The 18382-nt window shown below is 43.1% G+C and overlaps 1 protein-coding gene across 18 annotated transcripts in view; it reads left to right on the plus strand.

Moving 5' to 3' along the window:
- The window catches only part of Nrxn3 (neurexin 3), a 1559809-nt gene that overhangs the window by 35357 nt on the left and 1506070 nt on the right, over positions 1-18382 (plus strand). Inside the window, exon 1 of one of the 18 annotated variants that reach the window (XM_013517253.1) lies at positions 16091-16164. The exons of the other annotated variants lie outside the window; for them this stretch is intronic. The gene's annotated coding sequence lies outside the window, so the exon portion shown is untranslated. Of the gene's footprint in view, positions 1-16090; positions 16165-18382 lie in introns of those variants that run through there. 18 annotated transcript variants of the gene reach the window in all.

The raw sequence follows: 18382 nt of genomic DNA on the forward strand, positions 1-18382 counted from the left end.
CCAGGCAGGCACTGTGCCACTGAGCTAAATCCCCAGCCCCCTGTAACTCTGTTTTGTTTGTATTGTTCTTATGCTATTTTGTAAATGGATATCTGTTCGTTAATGTTTTCCTTCTTTTATTTCTTAAAATAAGAAAAAAACAAAATACTAGATCTCTACCGCAAGAAATAAGATATATAAAATAGCCTTAAAGACTTCTTCTCACGCTTTTAGTTATAAGAGCCAAGAAAGTTGAAATAGCCTAACTTCTTACAACAGGAAACTAATTAAATTAATAGTGGTAATGGGATCATGTAACAACAGAGGGAAAACATGGCTATAAAATATGTGCACTATGCTTTCAGTTAAATAGTATGTGCGTAAAAAAGACTGTAAGTGTTAATGTTAATCATTTCCAAATGGTGAAATTTTACTTCCCTCTGTATTTTCAAGTTCTTCTCAGGTATGTATATTACTGTTGTAATCACACACAAGACAAATGTGAGCAAGTTAATTCTAAAACATTTTCTAATGTGGCAGTGAAAAGAAACTGCTCAAAGGAAGAAACAAGTGGGATGAGGGAAAGGAGAAAAAGAAGGAAGGAAAAAATATCTATATCTATATCTATATCATCTATATCTACATCTATATCTATATAGAAGGGTATCAGGGTTAACTGTACTGTTGATGTCTAATGATTTATTGAAAGGAACAGTTAATACCTAATTGTTTTTCTTTTTGACCAATTCTGCATGCTTATATCTGGTAATCTGAACAACTAATTTGAAGACAACAATGCGCAATATAACAACCATAGGTGAACTCCTACCATCTTGTCTAGTGAAGCTCTGTATCATTTCTAATTTTTTTTTTTTTTTTTTTACTTTTAAAATTCTCTTTAATGGTTGGATCAATCTTGCATTCTTACATCTGGCAATCTGAGCAACTTCACTGATGAGAACAATATGTAATATAACAACCACTATTAATTCCTATCATTTTGTTCAGAAACCCTGTATCATTTTCATTGTTTTTGCTTTGTTTTTTTTTTTTTGTCTATGTTGTTGGTATTTTGCTATTGTTCTTTTTTATTATTATTCTCTTTAAAACAAAAAATGTGGCAATGAAGAGCTGTAAGTAACTGGATTTTAGTCACTTAGATTCTATTAAGGACTTTGCAAGGTATATCTTTTCACATTCTTTGAGGTTTGTGGAGCTTCTTGTGAGTTTACAAGACCACTTTATAAGGGGGACTTCTGCTGAGGCACCAATGGATCATGAATCTTTCAAGGTCAGTTGGTAACTGAAAGGTAGAGAGAGTTGAGTTCATGTCTACAGGAGGGGCTGCTTTGGTTGTGTTTGAGTATTTCATATAATGACAGAAATAGTAGGTATAGAAATTTATGCCAAGCCCCTCACTGACAGGTGAGGACATGGAGGTGTAGAGTGATTAGGTCTTGTATTTGAGGCAATGTCTTTATTGTTTTTCCCATCATGGTGTCCCATTGAGGTGGTACAGTATATCATATATTGGGTATATCTGATGGGGTGAGAGGGTACACAGCACACTTGGATGGTTTTGAAGTACTTCAAGTTGTTTGTGCAGAGTTTGGATGAAAGAGGACGATTTAATTGAGAGGTAGAATTGGAAGCAGGAGGTTAATGTTGGTATTTTCTCCTTACATTATGATAGTTACTTAAGGGTATCTAGAAGAGGAAATATGGAACTTTGTAATAGAAGGAGATGAGTTAAGGCAGCTGGCAGATGCAAGAATCAGTGGTGGATGGATTATTTTCCCTGGACCTGGCTTTCTGTGTGGTATGTTTTATTTTCTGACATTGATGGCATGGATCCTCCTGCTACTATTATGTATTTCACCTTAGGTGTGTGGTGAGAACTCTGCAAACCAGAGATTTCCTTCACCTTATGAAGCCCCATGTTGTGTTAATATGTTTGTCTTTGGATATTACTTTTGTAAGGATAAAGATGTTAAATTCACTTAGGGCATCATTCTGTGGTTGAGGGTTCATTCAGAGGAGGCACTGGTTAGAATGGGAGAGAAAGGACTGGAGTTCAAGGCCAGTGAAGAGCTCTTAAAATAAGTGACATGTACAGGTGAAGAAAAGGTAATTCAGGGAATGAGCAGAACATGACAGCTGCCTTGGGATGTGTGAGGGGCTGTCATAGGGAAGAAACAACAAAGTTGTTCTGTATGACTTCTGAGAACAGAGCTGTGACTGATGAAGGGGATGCTACAAGGAGAACCATTTCAGCTCAGGGTAAGGAAGACCTTCCTGGAAATTAGAACCCATGTCTGTTCCACGGACTAATAGAAGTGTGCAGCAAAGCCTCCAGATGTTTGCCACAAGAGATTCCCTCACTGGGTGACCACAAAGGGCCATTCCAAGTGTGTGCTTCTAAAATTCTGTGTCTGCTTACTGAGTATATTAATAAGCATATATGATGCTTATCATATGTTATTCTAGGTGTTGGAGAAATAATGGTGGATAAAATAGTCAAGATCCTTGGTCTTACAGACACCTGAAGGAGACACGATCAATATTATTTTAAGATGTTAGTCCAGTGCAGTAAAGTGTAGGGTGCTGTGAACTCACACCAGAAAGCCACCTAGCCTAGCTTGGGGTGAATTATGAGGGTTTCTTAGAAGAAGAGAAGTCAAAGACCTAAGAAATTACCCTGATGTGGCTGGCCTAAGAGAGGAAAGAGCAGTGTTCCAGGTAGTGGGACTGTCCTCTGCAAAGATGGAGGAATGGCATAGTGCATTAGAGACATCGGTTACTAATGAAGAGCCAAGTGATGACAGGCTTCATCTAGAGAGGTGGGTGGTCAGTCCACGAACGCCCTTGTTTGCCAGGCCGGAGGTTGTGCTCCAAGTTGAGAGCACCAGAGTCATTGAAAGTCTTTAAGGAAAGGCGTCGTGTGACCTGACTCAACGTATGCAAAGACCACTTTGGCTCCAGTGTGGGAATGAACTAGAGAAGACTGGATGCAGTGGAGAAGTAATGGGTCTGTTTCAGCAATGAAGGTGAGGTATGGTGGGGGAACTAATCTACTGTGATGGTGGTGAGGATAGAGGGGTGGGAAAGCAGAAAGGAACAACTCATGTGGAGCAGTTGGGGAACTGCTGGTACCATTTGTTGAACCTGAGAAACCAGTCCACTGAGCTGATTTGAGGACTGCAAGGTGGACGATGAATCTGCATTGGGATGTATTGTGTTTGAAGCCCCTGTGAGACATGAATATGGAAATGGTCTGTCTTCCTGTTTTGTAAAGTACCCAAGGGCAGTTTCTTTTTGTTTTCTGACACCATGGAGGAGTTTCTCTATATGTAAGAGGACTTTTCTTCCAAAGTCCTTTCATGACTAAATCTCTCAGGTCTTTCCACCTTGCTGCAAAGTGGAGGAGGGGCGTTCTTCTCAATGCAGAGCATTCAGGCTCAGTGTCCCATGACATGGTATCCATATTTTCCTAGAATACAGACACTCAGGTTGCTTTTACTCTTTCTGGTTGGTCATTCATGGCCAGGGAATGCCATGTTTCTCTCCTCATGTCTTCCCAGAGGAGAGTGACCAGGTTGTGGAGGAATTCTATATTGTGCCCTGTGAAGAATGATCCTCTTTCTCTAAGGAGAGAGGGACAAAGGCCTAAAGGGCTAAGAGAGAAAAAGAAAACAGCAAGTAAAAGGCAGAGATAAGTTACTTCCATTCCTTGACCTTTGGCCTTGGATTGGTTTGGCAGTAGACAAGACTTCTGCCTGGACACCTTGTCTGGGGTTGCTACCCTGGGTGTTCCCAGGTTGATTCAGTGGACCCCATATTGAAGTCACTTATTGTCTTGCTGTTACCCTGTTTCATAGGTTGATGACTGGCAGGGAAATTGGAGATGAGTAAGCCCAAATTATAGCTTGCAGGTTTGTAAAGAGACTTGTCCAAATTCACACTATGAGTTGTTCCTTTGACTTCTTTTCTTATTTCATCACTTTGGACTTTTAAAAATCTTAGCCACAGATCTGTGAGGTGTTTTTGTTTCTTAGGCTCAGAGACCTATCCTTTCTTTTGATGTATTTCTTCTACGTAACTTAAGTGACCGTGTTTCCCAGTGGCTGGCTACTCACCCTCTTCCCTTACACATGACCTTCTCTCTCTCTGTGTGATCCTTCCTAGTTCTGTGCTTTTCACAGTGATTCAAGGGTGGGTGACTTCCCAGTTGATGCCTCTGACCTTGAACTCTTCTGTGTAGCTTAGCTTGCCTATCTCTTTCTCTTACTTTTCTTGTTGCTGAGACAAAATATATCTGATACCCAAAGTTAAAGGGGGAAGGCTTATTTAGCTCACAGTTTGTAGAGGTTTCAGTTCATAATCCACTGGCTCCAAGGCAGGGTGGTTTTGCAGAGGGGCATCACAGAGGAGAACCAGTTTATGGCAGGCAGAAGACAGTAAAAATAAGTGAGGAATCTGAATAGCATCTTTCTGCCCCTTTTGTATTTTATCTAGGCTATCAGGACAGGGATGGTGCCAAACCAATCAGTGGACTGACTTAGTAATCACACATCTAGATCCAGTGACCTCTGCAAAAGCCCCATCTATGACTGTATGAGGCTTTGGGGAACATCTAAATACAAGCCATAACACTCCTGGTCCCTTCTGCCCGCAGGCACATCAAAACAAACTGCTATTAAAGCAACAGTGCTGGCTTCAGCCCTGCTAGAGAAGCGCCTGCTGGTTCTTGCAACTGAGGGTCAATAGTAAGTTGAGAACCACATTCAATGTACTCAAATGTTCTTTTCATCCTTTCCTGCGTATCTGAGTGGGCAGCATCACCCGGGATCCTGAGCTGGAAAGGCAGGAGCCAGCTTCTATATTCCTCTCTCCCCACCACATGAGTCATCACACCCTTCTGGTTCCACCCTTTAAATATCTTACACTTTTGCTCCTGCCTCTTGTGCCAATGGGCCATCCGCAGCTTCGAACTGAACACTGTGGTGCCTTCTCCAGTGGTCCTTCTACTGCCTACTCTGTCCTTCCTCCATGTTCTCTTCCTTTCTCACATACTGAGATGGGAATCCTAAGGGGGAAAAAACCCTGAACTCACCGCCCTTTTGACAAATGCTATGCCTGCTGTGAAACCTCTTCAGTGTAGCGCCGGTAGGGGTTAGGAGCCTGGACTCTGCAGCCAGACTGCTTGGGTTCAGATTGCCTTTACTAGCTGAGTTACTTTGGGTAGGCTACTTCACCTTTCTCAACTTCAACTTTCTCACATGTACTAGGTGACAATAATAGTACTTACTTCAGAGGGTCACTAGAAGGATTAAATGAGTTAATATTTGCATTGCATTTAAAACAGTGCTTAGGACACAGTAAATCCTGCTTGGTTAGATAATGGTAAAGCTCCTTAACTCAACACAGAGGCTTTTCAGAATTGGACACCACCGACCTGTCCCCCTGACCTAGGCACTGTGCCATCAGCAAACTAACATTTTCATACCATTGTTCTTTTCTTTGTGTTTTCTTTTGTTTCTTAATTCTTTCTTGTTCATCCTTTTTCCTAAATGATAGGGATAGAATGAGAATTATATAGTGCTATACATACCAAGAGCTGAGTACAACTCCAAGTACACTGCAAGCTCACAGAAAGTACCATATTGTTCTAATGATCTTCACTAATCAGACATCACACGTTAATTTGTGGTTTCCGTGTGCTCCTCCATGAGGGCTGGGGTCCTGTTTTCTTCAGTGTGATGATCCCAGCATCTCTTCTAGTAGACCATCACTCATACTGATAGCGACCTGAACTCCTGGGTCTGGACACAGATCATCTCACTGGGGATGCAGTGAGTGTCTTGGCCGTGCAGACCTCTGAAGCATTGTTCCCCAGAGGTTGTTTTATTTTCTCGATGGAAAGAAGTGAGTCTTCACCTGGGAGGCGACACGATGTTCTAAACTGAGCAGGTGGTGTGAAGCAAGGCGTGAAGGCCTGCCTGGTGGATGGGGGTGTGCAGGAAAGCCAAGAGCAAAAGGCCTGAGACCTGCTGGCTTTGGGGAGAAAGGGCAGGCAGGCAGGGAGATCTGGAGAGCTGAGATAAGGGAGGTGGCAGCCAGCATGAAGGTGTGGGTGGAGGCAGATTTGGGGTGGAGGGTGTGGGGAGGCCAAGAAAGGCTGGGCATCCTGCTCTAGTGGTAGTGTGATTCCCTCGCCCCTCAATTCTCTTCCAGGTTTATTTTATTATTTTTTTTTAAAGAGTACTTATCACCACCGGGCATAGTACTTGTAGTACTTCATATGCTCTCATTGCCTGTCTCTCCCTACTAAAATTTAAAGCCCAAAAGGCATGAGCTTTAATCTGTTTACACCAGTGTGTCACCTACACCAAGAGCATTCCCTGACACATCAATCTTTGTAGAAATTTGTTGAATGAATGAATCCTACCACCCAAGGATGACAGCCATTCATATTTTTGTGTTCTGCCTTTAGGTGAGTAGGTTATTTAAAAGCTTGATTTAAAGTTACATCTAATAGAGTGTATCTGTTTTAAGTACAGAGTTCAGTGAACATTGGCAAATGTATACACTTGTATAATGAATGCCACCATCAAGATCTAGAACATTTCCATGACCCCCAAGAAGGTCTTCTTGTATCTCTTGGTGATCCCCACTCCTGGCCCCAGACAACTACTAATGCAGTTTTTGGCATTATTTATTTATGTCTTTATTTTATATAAATGGAATAGTTCTCATGTCCTGTTTTGCTCAACATAACATTTTTGAGGTTTATCTATGTTGAGCATGGCTATGGTTCATTTGATTTTATTACCAAGTTGTAGTAAATAATTTTGTATCTTGCTTTGTGGTGTTTTGTGATCAGGAGTGAGTTGGATTCTGGAAACAACCTGCCTGGCTGAAAAATTTTGACTCTATCTCTTAGCAGCTGTGTGGCTCTGGGCAACTTTATCTTCCTTTTGCCTCAGGCCTCTCAACTGCTGATTGGAGTAATGATCATACCTACCTCACAGGATTGCGGGAGGGCTCAGTGAGTTAAATTAAACATTCAAAGTGCTTAGAATGATGTCTGGCACAAAGTGGGTAATTGTTAGTTACTTTACTTCTATTTTGCAAGTGAAAGAAAAAACCACTGAGGCACTAAGTCATTTTCCCAGTGTTATGTGGATTTCAGGACAGATTGGAATCAAAGCTTATCTGATTTAACTCTGTGTTCTACCACCTCCCAGATTCTGGTCCTTCCTGTTTGGACCAGGCTCTTGTGTGTGACACACAGGCAGACAAAAGCGAGGTGAAGAGGAGAGTGGCTGCTCACCTTGCAGGGGATGTCTGGCTTCTCTCTATTCGCCATCCCTACCTCTGTGGGTAGAGTCGCACTCCCTCCTTTGATCTGCTGGGGGGTGGAGTTGGGGCTTCTTGCCCTTTGCTCCCCTCCTGGGCCCTCTTGGACAGTTAAGCCTTGCATCAGGAACACCTCTTGCAATCACACAGCATCAGCCCTGCAAGAAGCTAATTTGATAAACCCCACTCCAAAGCTCATTGAACCTGTCTATAACGATGCTTAATTAAAGTGCAGAAACTTTGAAGAGATAGCAAGTTACTGCTTAATGCAATACCAGAGTGCCGCTATTCTACCATCTGCCTCCCTCTTTGCAGTAATTGCTTCCTGACATTTGTTTATTTTAATTAGGAGAGCAGTCTTGATCAAGAGGGAGGGCAGGCAGGGTCAGAACTGTTGGGGAGGAGGAAGAAAGGGGGGCTGTGATATAGTAACAGTAACCTAAAGGGGAATTGCTATTGTCTTTCCGGTGATTCCCTGGTGTCTTCCATCTTCTCATAGTGATAGAACTGTGGAATTTCTCCCTACAGTGAAAGCATAAGGCTGACTCTGGGATCACAGTCTCAGTTCTTGGGAGTGTCTTTTAGGGAGCTTGGGAGCTTCTTGGTTATCACATAGAGGCTTCCACCTTGTCAGAAGGGTGGGATATAGAAGATGCGGCTAGCAGATCTCAGGGTGATAGTCCTAGCAGAAGTAACTAGCTTGCTGTGATAGAGTGGAGATGCCTCCCATATCAATAGGGTCTTAGAGTAGAGGAAAAGAGCAATGCATTCATATCTATTAGTTCTACCTGTTCTCACTGATGGTTCCATAGTGTGCTTGAACACTCTGGTTTCTCTTCAGATCAGATAAATCTTTTGCCTTTTTACTGTAGTGTGCCTGGTTATCTTTGATTGGGTGTTGGTCATTTTACATGAAGATTATTTATGACTATAAATTAAAGCCTGAGATGCCAGGCATGGTGGCACATGTCTGCAAATCTAGCACTTGGGAGGCAGAGGCAGGAGGATTGCTGTGAGTTTGAGAGTAGCCCGAGCTACAAAGTGAGTTCAAGGCCAGCCTGAATGACATAGTGAGACCCTATGTAATTCAAAAGAAAAAAAAAAAAAAAAGCCCTAGATGAAGAAGGGGACTTCTTCCAGAGACAAAATTTATTATTTTTTTCTTTTTTCTTTTTGGTGTACATCAGAAGGTATTGTATATCTTAGACTGCACCATAAATAAAATTGAAGACTTGAGGCTTCCTCAACAGCATGGGTGATCCAAACCTAATATTCAGGCTCTGTGTGGACTAATCTCCTTCTGAGTCTCTCCCTTGGGGGCCTGCCCTATTGTAAGAATGTTTCTTTTTGGTCTCCCTGACTTGTGAAGGTTCTGGGAGTGAATTTCTGCCTCTTTGAGCCTGCCAAGCTGTCAAAACAAAGTTTAGATTTTCCCAACTCAGAAAATGTCCTCAAGGCAGAAGTGATTTCCATTCCTTTCCAGGTTCCTGTTTCCTTTCAGGAACTGTTTTTTCTTTTCTCTTATAATCTGATCAGCATTTTGATGACTTCAAGAAGACACAGTGTGTATTTTAACCAGATTCCCACTTACTTTTTAATGGTAGTAGTCTGCCATGACCAGATAGTCCCTGATAGTAGTTTTAAAATTACATATATTTTTACTTGTGCTAGCAGAACTCTTATTTTTTGTGCAATGAAATCTCACATAGTATCTCAGTATGAAAAATAAAACAAATGAAATGAAAAAAGATGAAAGAGGAGCTGTTCTGGTTAAAGGGAACCAGGTTCCCAGGGCCTACCTGCTAGATCTCCCCCTTGTCAGACCCACTGGGCATGTTTATAAGGACTCGAGTTTTGTGACATGGTTTAGAAAACCTCTTTTTTAAAGAGCTGCTTGGTTTGACTGATCTTGAAGAACCACAGCTTTGGCAAAGCTCATCTAGTGCTTTCCTTGGAAACAAATGGTTCTTGATATTTTAGGATCTAGGCTGGAAGCCTAGATCTTGGGCAGGGTGCTATAAGAAATGACAGGATGTGCTGCTCTAATCCCAGAGAGCCCTGTGAAAGTAAGGCCAGGAGAGTGGGGGTCTTCTTAATCCTTTTAGAAAGATTGGTCTGAGGCAAGGAGAAGAGAATAGAAGGAGAAAGAAGATGGATCCTCCAAGAGACAGACATCAAAGTGGGATTGCTTAGTCTTATTGGGGAAGTGCTTGTGCAGGATTAAAGGAGAGGGAGCATGAAGGGCAGGGACCTCCACGCAGACCTGACCTTGTGAAAGGTACGAGGAGGGAAGGACTGGATAGGAAGGCTCCCACAGAGCGCAGCTGTGAGCACACTTCAGCCAGGCTGCTGGGTCGTCTCCAAGCAAAATCTGGTTGTTAGAGGAATGCCACCCTGGGTGGGAATGAGTGGGCACTAGCATTCTAACATGTTTCGCATTGGCTAGAACCAGGCCTAGAGAAGCCACAGAGAAGTGGTCTCTGTGAATGGGTGATGGATGCAAAGGGTGGCAGCTGAGGCTGTTGGTCATTTCTGCTCCCTGCGGCAGGCCCTCTGGAGTGAGATCTCAGTGGCGCACCTGTCTGGGTACCCTAAGAGCACAGGAACGTGAAAGTACTGAGGGGTTCGCTGAAACAAGGCAGGAGGGAAAGCAAGACTACTTTACTTCCCCAGACCAAGGAGATAGCTGAACTGACTCCTGCCTATGTATTCCCTGGAAACTCAGTGTCCAAGCCAGGGCGTTCTGTGAAGCTTGTCTGCACATGCTCTCTGAGCCCCTCGCAGCAGCCCTGCAGGAACAGATGCTTGAAGGGGCTCTTATGTATCTGCTCACATCATTCCCTCTTTCATTGGTTTCAGCTGCTCTTAGCATAAAGACCACACCCTTTATCCTACCCTCTCTGGTCTTGCCTAAGTCCTGCCTACCTCTCCATCATACGACTTCCTGTGCTTCCCTGGTTACCTCTACTCCACACCCCCAGGTTTTTCAGTCTTTTGTATTTGTTTTGCTCATTTTCACCACGAGGCCTTTCTGCATGCTGTTCCCTCTGCCTGAAATGCTTCTATCTGTCTCTCTCTTTCTGTCTCTCTGTCTCTGTCGCTGTCTCTGTTTCTGTCTCTCTCTCTTCTAAGTGTAAGTGTCACTTCTCCAAAGAGTGCCAAAGTCCCCTTTTTGTGGCTGTCAGATCCATGTTCATGCCCGGTACCCCAGGCCGTGGAGGAATGTATCACAGGCACAATCTTGCATTGTGCTGACTGATTGCTCTTCAGTTCCTGACTCTCCCACTGGACTAAAAGTTCCACAAGGGCAGGGGCTATGTCTGCCTTTGCTCATCATGATACCCCAGTGCCTAGCTCCATGGAAATGCTTTGTTCTAGCGAATAAGCCACAGAAAGAAGGAAGTGAAGAAAATATTTGGATATCCAATAAGTAAAAGTAAAATAAACATAGAAACTCAATGAAAGCAGGACAAGATGTATTCCTCTAGAGCTGTAGGTGACTTTCAAGGTCTTTGTCAGCCCAGGTTCTGTGTCTGGAGTTGCCACTAGGGAGGTGTGGTGACTTCTCCCACAGCTGGGGGTGGGGCCGAGCTGGGACCGACACCTCTGTCTATGCCTCCCTTGTGTCATCCCATAGATGCCAGCTGAGGGCTGATGCTTGGGTTCAACGTGGTCTCTGCTCTCACTGTTGATCTGACTTTGAGTAGCTCATTAATCTGTTTGATGCTGTTTCTTCATCTGTGAAGTAGAAACGATAATGTATGTTTTAAATGGAAACTTTGAAGATGAAATGAGAAAATATGTGCATGAGTTTTTTCTCTAAACTCTAAAGTGCATTATAAATATTATTATTGTGCCATGTTTTGTTCCTGTTTGATAGGGGAACCTAAAACTATTGAGGATGTGGATGAGGGGATGGGCTACCATCCAGTCTCTGCCACTGATTTTGCTTTTGAACCCACCCTAGCCTCCCCTGTCCTGTGGAGAGTGTATTTTTTAACGTATTTCTGAAAAGGAGATGAAAAAATTTTGGAGTGTCATCTCTCTGAAACAGAAAAGAAGCCTAAGGGATGCTTTGGACCAGGACCTTAGCCTCTAGGCTCAAGTTCTTTCACTAAGGAAAGGGAGGAGTTATGCTAACTTTCCTCCTTTCAATGAGAAGCCCTGTAAATCCTTATAAATGGGAAGAAATCAAATAGGGACAGGGAGTCTATTGCCAGGCAGACTCCCTCCCACACAGGGCACTGAGCACCAGGAGGCTGGCATGGCCTCCAGCTTGAGAGATTTATTTGATCCCAGGAAGATCCTTTCTGTACTAATAGTAGGTAAATGCTGGGGATAGAGGAGGCAGTGTGGTTTGTGGAAATTGCTTTCTGGAGGTCACTGCAAAGACAAACAGCGCCCACTTGTAGCTCCTTGGGATCTGTGGAAGTTGACCAGGAAGCATGGGAAGCGACGCCGACCCCGCAGGTGCTGATGTCGCGTAGAAGGCTTAGAGAATTGGGCTTGAGTGGTTCTTCGCGCACACTCTTGTGTTGGGCACAGCTGTTTCCCGGCACTGCCACCTTTGTGCTGGGGAGGGGTGTGCACCTGAGTGGAATTGTCAGGGCCTCTCACTTCTGCCTGTGTTCTGTACTTTGGCCCCCTTCTTCCCACTAAAGTGTGTTTCTCCAAGACACCGGTCCTGACTCCACAGCTCCTGATAGGAAAAGCCCCGTACACAGCGTGATAAACTGCTGTGGGTTCAAGGGCAACATGGGGAATTTTCTGTCTAAATGACCAGTTAAAGAGGAAACAGAGGAGGAAGTCTGATTAAAAATTTTTTAGGGAGCACGACGTAAAAACTTTAATTGGCTTTATTTTTGCTGTCATTTTCAGCATGTGTCTGTCTCCCTCATTTTTAATTCTCTTGACACCGGATAGAGATTTCCCAAGCAAGTATAAAAGTAATTATATTTAAAGACAAATTTTTTGTCTTCCTAAAGGTCTGAAATTAATTGTCTTTCCTGGGATTAATTGTCTTTTCTTTGGTCCAGGTGTGAAATGATAGCTTGGGGCCGGTGATAGTTTGCAGTAATGTTTTTCTTTTCTTTCTTTTTTAAGCATTAGCAAAGTTTATTTGAAAAAGTAAAAGTGAAGAGTGAGGGAGAAACTGTCTCTGCGGAGTGAGCTTGGGCCAAGCAAAGGAGAAAAAGCAGTAAAAGGACACCTTGGAGAAAGTAGGGGCGGTGACTGTGAGAAAGCCACCACAGGCTGAGTTTTGCGTTTACATCATCTGAGTTTTGTCCTGCAGATGGCCCTGTGGCTGGTAGTTATTTTGTTTCTGTTACTTAAGTGAGCTAACTGAGGCCCGTTTTGGCAAAACTTACAGGACTATTGACAGCTCCGGTGTGAGCCCTGCCCTTTCATGCCCTGTTGTATCCTCTCCCATCCCAGATGGACAATGGCCCAGATTCTGGGCCCTTTAAGACTACTTGGCCAGACCCTATTAGCCTCACAGTGGTTAGCAAGAGGAAGTCACTGGAAACAAAATTTTCCTTCATTGGGAGCAGAATGAAGACCTTCCCAGCGATGACTTAAGTTTAAGAAGATGATTAGTCTTCCTTTATCTTTAGTGTGCTAGGGCGGCTAGAAGGACCACTCACTACCTGGTGGCTGTAGAAATTGATCTGTCACAAGTACAGAGTGTAAAGCCTGAAACCAAGGTCCTGACGTGGTTGCTCACTCTTCAGGCTCTGCACAAGGGTTCCTCCGTGTGTCTTCCTGTTTTCTGTGCTCACCAGCCATCCTTGGTGTCCTTTGTCTTGTTGCTGCATCATCCCAGTCCTTGCCTCCGTCAAGCCATGACCTTCTTTATGTGTCTCTGGGTCTAAATCTTTCCATCCTTCTGAGGATACTGGCGATTAGACTTAGGGCTTGCTCTCCAGTAGGGCCACATTTTGCCTGGATATCTGCAAAGATCATATTTCCAAATCAGGTCACATTCATGGGTAGCAGGGACCAGGACATCAACATCTCTTTTCCAGGTATACAATTCAGCCTATACCATCTCATTTAAATCTACCCTTCCTGTTTACTTAATTTGAAAAATGCTCCTTTTAAAAATGAAATTATGCTTATTATAGATGGTAGCTTTTATTTATAAATTTATAAGATTCAGGAAAATACCACTCCTCACATTCCTATCAATCATTCAAATGAACAATTGACAGATATTTGCTTCCAATAATTTTTTTAAAGGATGAAAACGTTACAAATATAGATTTAACAATTACTATTGACCATCTCGTTAGTACATTACCCTTCTCAACCAAGGAAATTTTGGAATGCTACTGTCATTTAGTGGGTAGAGGCTTAGGGATGTTTTTAAATAGTCCGATGCATATGACAGCTCCACACCAAAGATTTACCTGGTCCCAAATACTAATAGTTTTCAGGTTGAGAAACCTTGTGTTAGAGAGAAAAACTATAATGAGCTTGAGTTGCATCCTTCAAGAAATATTTTTCAAACTTTTACATACATTTATAAGTCTGAATAAACAACATGTGGTATTGTGTTGTTATGCATGAATATTCTTTAAATTTATATAAATAGTATCATAACATATTATGCGCCTTCATTTTTCCCCTTCAACATTTTTAGATCTATTCATGTTGATATATATGCATGTATATAATATACATATATAATTTCTTTTAACTGATGTATAGTTTGTTGTGTTAAAAATGGCTTAGCTATGTGCAGTGGCATACACCCATAGCCCTAGTTGCTCAGAAATCTGAGGCAGAGGTTCTGTTGAGCCCAGGAGATTGAGGCCAGCCTGGGTAACATAGACCTCTTCTTAAAATTAATCAATCAATTAAATTTAAAAAATATTTAAAAGCCTTTACTTGATGAAATAAAAAATGTCCCATATTAGGTATAGTGTCTTTTGGGTGGGATCACAATTTCTTTTATTTTACTATCTATTAAATCTGGACACCCAAGACTAGATGTCATAAGGCAGGCCCCCCACCCTGATTGGAAAGCATCTCGTTTCCTGGGGTTTTATTTCTCTTCAAGAATTTAATCTTTGAATATAGTACATCAGAGGCCCCAGGAGCCCTCTATCAGGTGATAGGAATAATGGTATCACATCACTACTCTCATTTGCCCACAAAGCAGGGTATCTTAGTTGCTTTTCTTGTTGCTGAGACAAAATACCTGACACCCAAAGTTAAAGGAAGAAAGGGTTATTTAGCTCACAGTTTGTAGAAGTTTCAGTCCATAATCAGCTGGGTCCAAGGCAGGGTGGTGTGTCAGAGAGGTATTGCACAGGAGAAGCAGTTCATGATGGGCAGAAGGTAGCAAAAACAACAAGGGACCTTAAGAGGATCTTCCTGCCCCTTTTATCTTATCCAGGCTACTCAGGGTGGGTAACACTCCCTTAATACTAGTGCCCTTGAACGTAGCATTGCACCGTGAATCAATTCCAGCATCACACACTCTAGATCCGGCCACCTCTGAAAAGGCCCCACCTATGACTGCCTGAGGCTTTGGGGGACATCTACACACAAGCTATTACAAAGGGCTGTCTTTAGCTTTTCAAATTCTCTAGCTTCTTTTCCTCACCTTTGGGACTGAAAGTGTCAGAAGCACCAGGGCACCTAGACAAGAAGCATTCCTGTCAGTGTTGAGGGTCTTAAAGTGCTTACTCTGTAATAATTGCTTGAGGCTGCCATAGAAAATGACTATAGTTTGGGGTGCATAAACAACAGAAATTTAAAATTTTCTCATGTTTCTAAAGGCTGGAAGTCCAAGATCAATGTGTTGGCAGAACTGGTCTCTGAGGCCTCTTTCCTTGGCTTGTATATGGCTGTGTTCCCACTATGTCTGCACATCATCTTCTCTCTGTGGTAGTCTATGTCCACATGTTCCATTCTTTTACACCAACCAGTTTGGATTAGGGACTATCTTAATGACCTTGTTTTAACTTCATTACCCCTTTAAAGAATCAACTTCCAAATGCAGCCATTAGTCACTGAGGGTAGGAAATTTGACATAGGTATTTGGAAGGACACAATTCATCTCGTAACAAGCCCCCTCTAATAGACAGGGTAAATATTTCCAGGGAATAATAGGGTCCCATGAAATTTTATGTGATATCTGATCCTGAGAACTTTATAATGTTTAGCCTGGGGGTTTATTACCCCTACATTAAACTTAAAGTCAGTGGGATCAGAAAAGTCAGGATTCAAGTAAGATCCAATTCAGATTTTTTTTCTAGAAAGAAATTGAATAGGGTGACAAATTTGGAAAAATGAGGTTACTTTTGAGGAACATCATTGGATATATGTAGACCATCATGCATCCAAAGTGCACATGATTAATCTCAAAAGTTAATTCATAATGGACCCTAAAGAAAGGACCTTGCTCTGACTTAGGAGACTTGGTTTTGATTTTGGCTATGCTTGCTACCTGTGTGACCTTGAACAAGTGTACTAGCCTTAAAGTATCAATGTTCCCCATCTCTAAAATGGAGGTCATAATACATCAGTGGATTTCTGCAAGAATAAGATGAGAACAGTGCTTAGTATCTGGTGGGTTTTTTAAAAAATGATTTGTTTCTGGAATATGAATCTAAAGAGATTGGACTCTTTCCTATTTGCAGCAAGGAGCTTCTTTAGAAGCATGGGAGTGATCTGTTTAAATGTGGGTTTCAGAAAGTTAATTCTGGCTTGGAAGCAGTGCAGAAGGAGAGGTGGGAGTGGGGAGGAGTTGGAAGATCAGTTATTAGGCTGTTGAAAGAATCCAAATGAGAGATCTGTCTGGACTGAGCGAGTGAGGTGAGTGAGTTGGGGGAAGGGGGAGGAGGGTGTAGAAAGAAGAAAGGAGAGAGAGCAAGAAATGAGGGACATATAGGAGATAGCACTGGGATTTAAGAAGGACTGGGTGTGGGACTGTGAGAAAGAGGGGGAGAAGAGAAAGTGATGCTGCCAGGTTGCTTGCTGGGCCTTTGAAAGCAGGAGGATATTAAGGAAGACAACCAATTTAGAAGAAATAGATAAAAGACTGCATGGAGGATGAAAACCATGAGTTTGGTTTTAATCAGCTGATATCTGAATTGCTTGGAGGACATCTAGGACCAAAAGTGTCAGGGAGAGTGGGTCATTTGTCAAGGGGTCTTTGGATAAAGCTCCAGGGGACACTGACTCCCAGAGGGTAGGAGCAGAAGAGAAGAGGAGCAACTGGAAGTGACTCTCTAGGACCCCTAGAGAAGGAGGAGGAGCACAGAAAAGTGGCAGGAAAGGGGACCCAGGTGGGAAACCCCAGGGGGCAGGCTGGTCCTGAGAAGAAGCTGGCTGAGCATCTCAGAAGCCATGGTAACTTTGGGAGAGCTCTGTGAGTTGGGGACATGTTGGATATAAAATCCAGAATGCAGAGAGTGAGGCTAGAAAGGAAGGCATGGAGATTATGAATTTTGATAAAGAGACAGATTATAAAGAATATCTTAAAGATGAGGGAAGAGGAAAGATTCTTGTTTCCTTTTAAGGTTACTGGCAGGGTGTTGAGCAGTGGGTGGGGTGGGAAAACAGTCAGAGGAGCTTATAGAGGGAGTTCAGGGAAATACTGATAGAGCAAAGTCCCAGGGAGATGGGAGAACTTGGAGCAAGAGCCCTGGGGTGAGTCAGTCTCAAAGGGACCTTTTTCTCTTTTAACTGAGAGAGGAAAGGAATAGGTGGGGAGGACAAAGAACAAGTAGTTGAAAAGGGAAGAGGTAAAGGCCTTCATGCCTATACTTTCCCAGTAAAATGGGACCCCTGTAACATCAGTAAGCCAGGTAGAAAGAGTTTCAAAGAGCTGAAGAAGGGAGTAGACTGGGGAAAGTTTAAGGATTACTCAGCAACTGAAGCTGCAAGGGGCAAAGTTATGGCTACACACACTGGCACAGGTGGGCTGTTGGTTTCTGCTTCTGACTCATTGCTCAGGGACAGGGGAAGTGGGTGCTTAGATTTCTCCAAGTGAAAGATTTTCAGGGTAGTAGGAGTCCGGGGGGTGGGGGAATGATGAAGTCTTTCCCAGTGAGAGGTGAAAATAATAGGGCAGGGAAGGGGAGATATATCATGGAAGTGAAGAGATTGGGCTGCTATGGCTTTGTTCAAGCTAGAGAGGAGGACTAGAAAGAGATGGAGAATAGAAGAAGATTTCTGAGATCGTTATTTGGTAGAGAACCACTTTTAGGTCCAAATGTACATGGGTATTAAGGGACTAGGGATGAAGGTGCAGGTTACTGGAGCAAGGGAGCAAGGTGCCACGAAACCGGAGCATTGAGCACATGGGCATTGCATACAATGACGGGAGCCAGGGTGCAGAAAGGAACTGTTAACTTATTACATATCTCAGTAGAAGAGTGCTCTTGGGGTGATGAATTGGCTAGCTATTACTATCCTATAGATAACCACAAAAATCTTGGTGGCGTGGCCCAGTAATCATAGATTAGCTCCCATATGTGAAGGCAGTCAATCTAGACTAAACTCATCTGGGTGAATGTGCTGACCTTGCATCTGCGGGTTAAATGACATTTGGCTAATTTAGCATGGTCATGTTTGGGGTGGCTGGGTAGGATAGCTCTGGTTCTTCACCTGCTAGGATTGATGGGATAGCTCAGGCATGCTTTTCTTATAATGATGCCAGAGGTACAACAGAGCAAGTACTTTTAAAATACTTCAGCATGCCATGCTTGCTAATGTTTCTTTGGCCAGAGAAAATCAGTGGCTGAGCCCAAAGTCAACGTGTGAGGAAATATGCTGCACCCGTGCATTTGGGCGGGGGTGGCAAGTGAGTATTTTTGAACAGTAACCTACTGAACCACAGGTAGTGGGAAGAGCTAGGAGCACAGCGTGAGGTGCAGTTGTAAATGGCATTAGACCCTTAAGTGGTGGTCACAGAAGAATAAAGATGAGTAGAAAGGGGGCTGGGGATTTAGCTCAGCGGCAAAAGCGCCTGCCTGGCAAGCGCAAGGTCGTGAGTTCGGTTCCCGGTACCGGAGAAAAACCAAAAAAA

This window comes from Chinchilla lanigera, unplaced genomic scaffold (genome assembly GCF_000276665.1).
Source record: "Chinchilla lanigera isolate Chin_1 unplaced genomic scaffold, ChiLan1.0 scaffold00037, whole genome shotgun sequence".
NCBI classification, from domain to species: domain Eukaryota; kingdom Metazoa; phylum Chordata; class Mammalia; order Rodentia; family Chinchillidae; genus Chinchilla; species Chinchilla lanigera.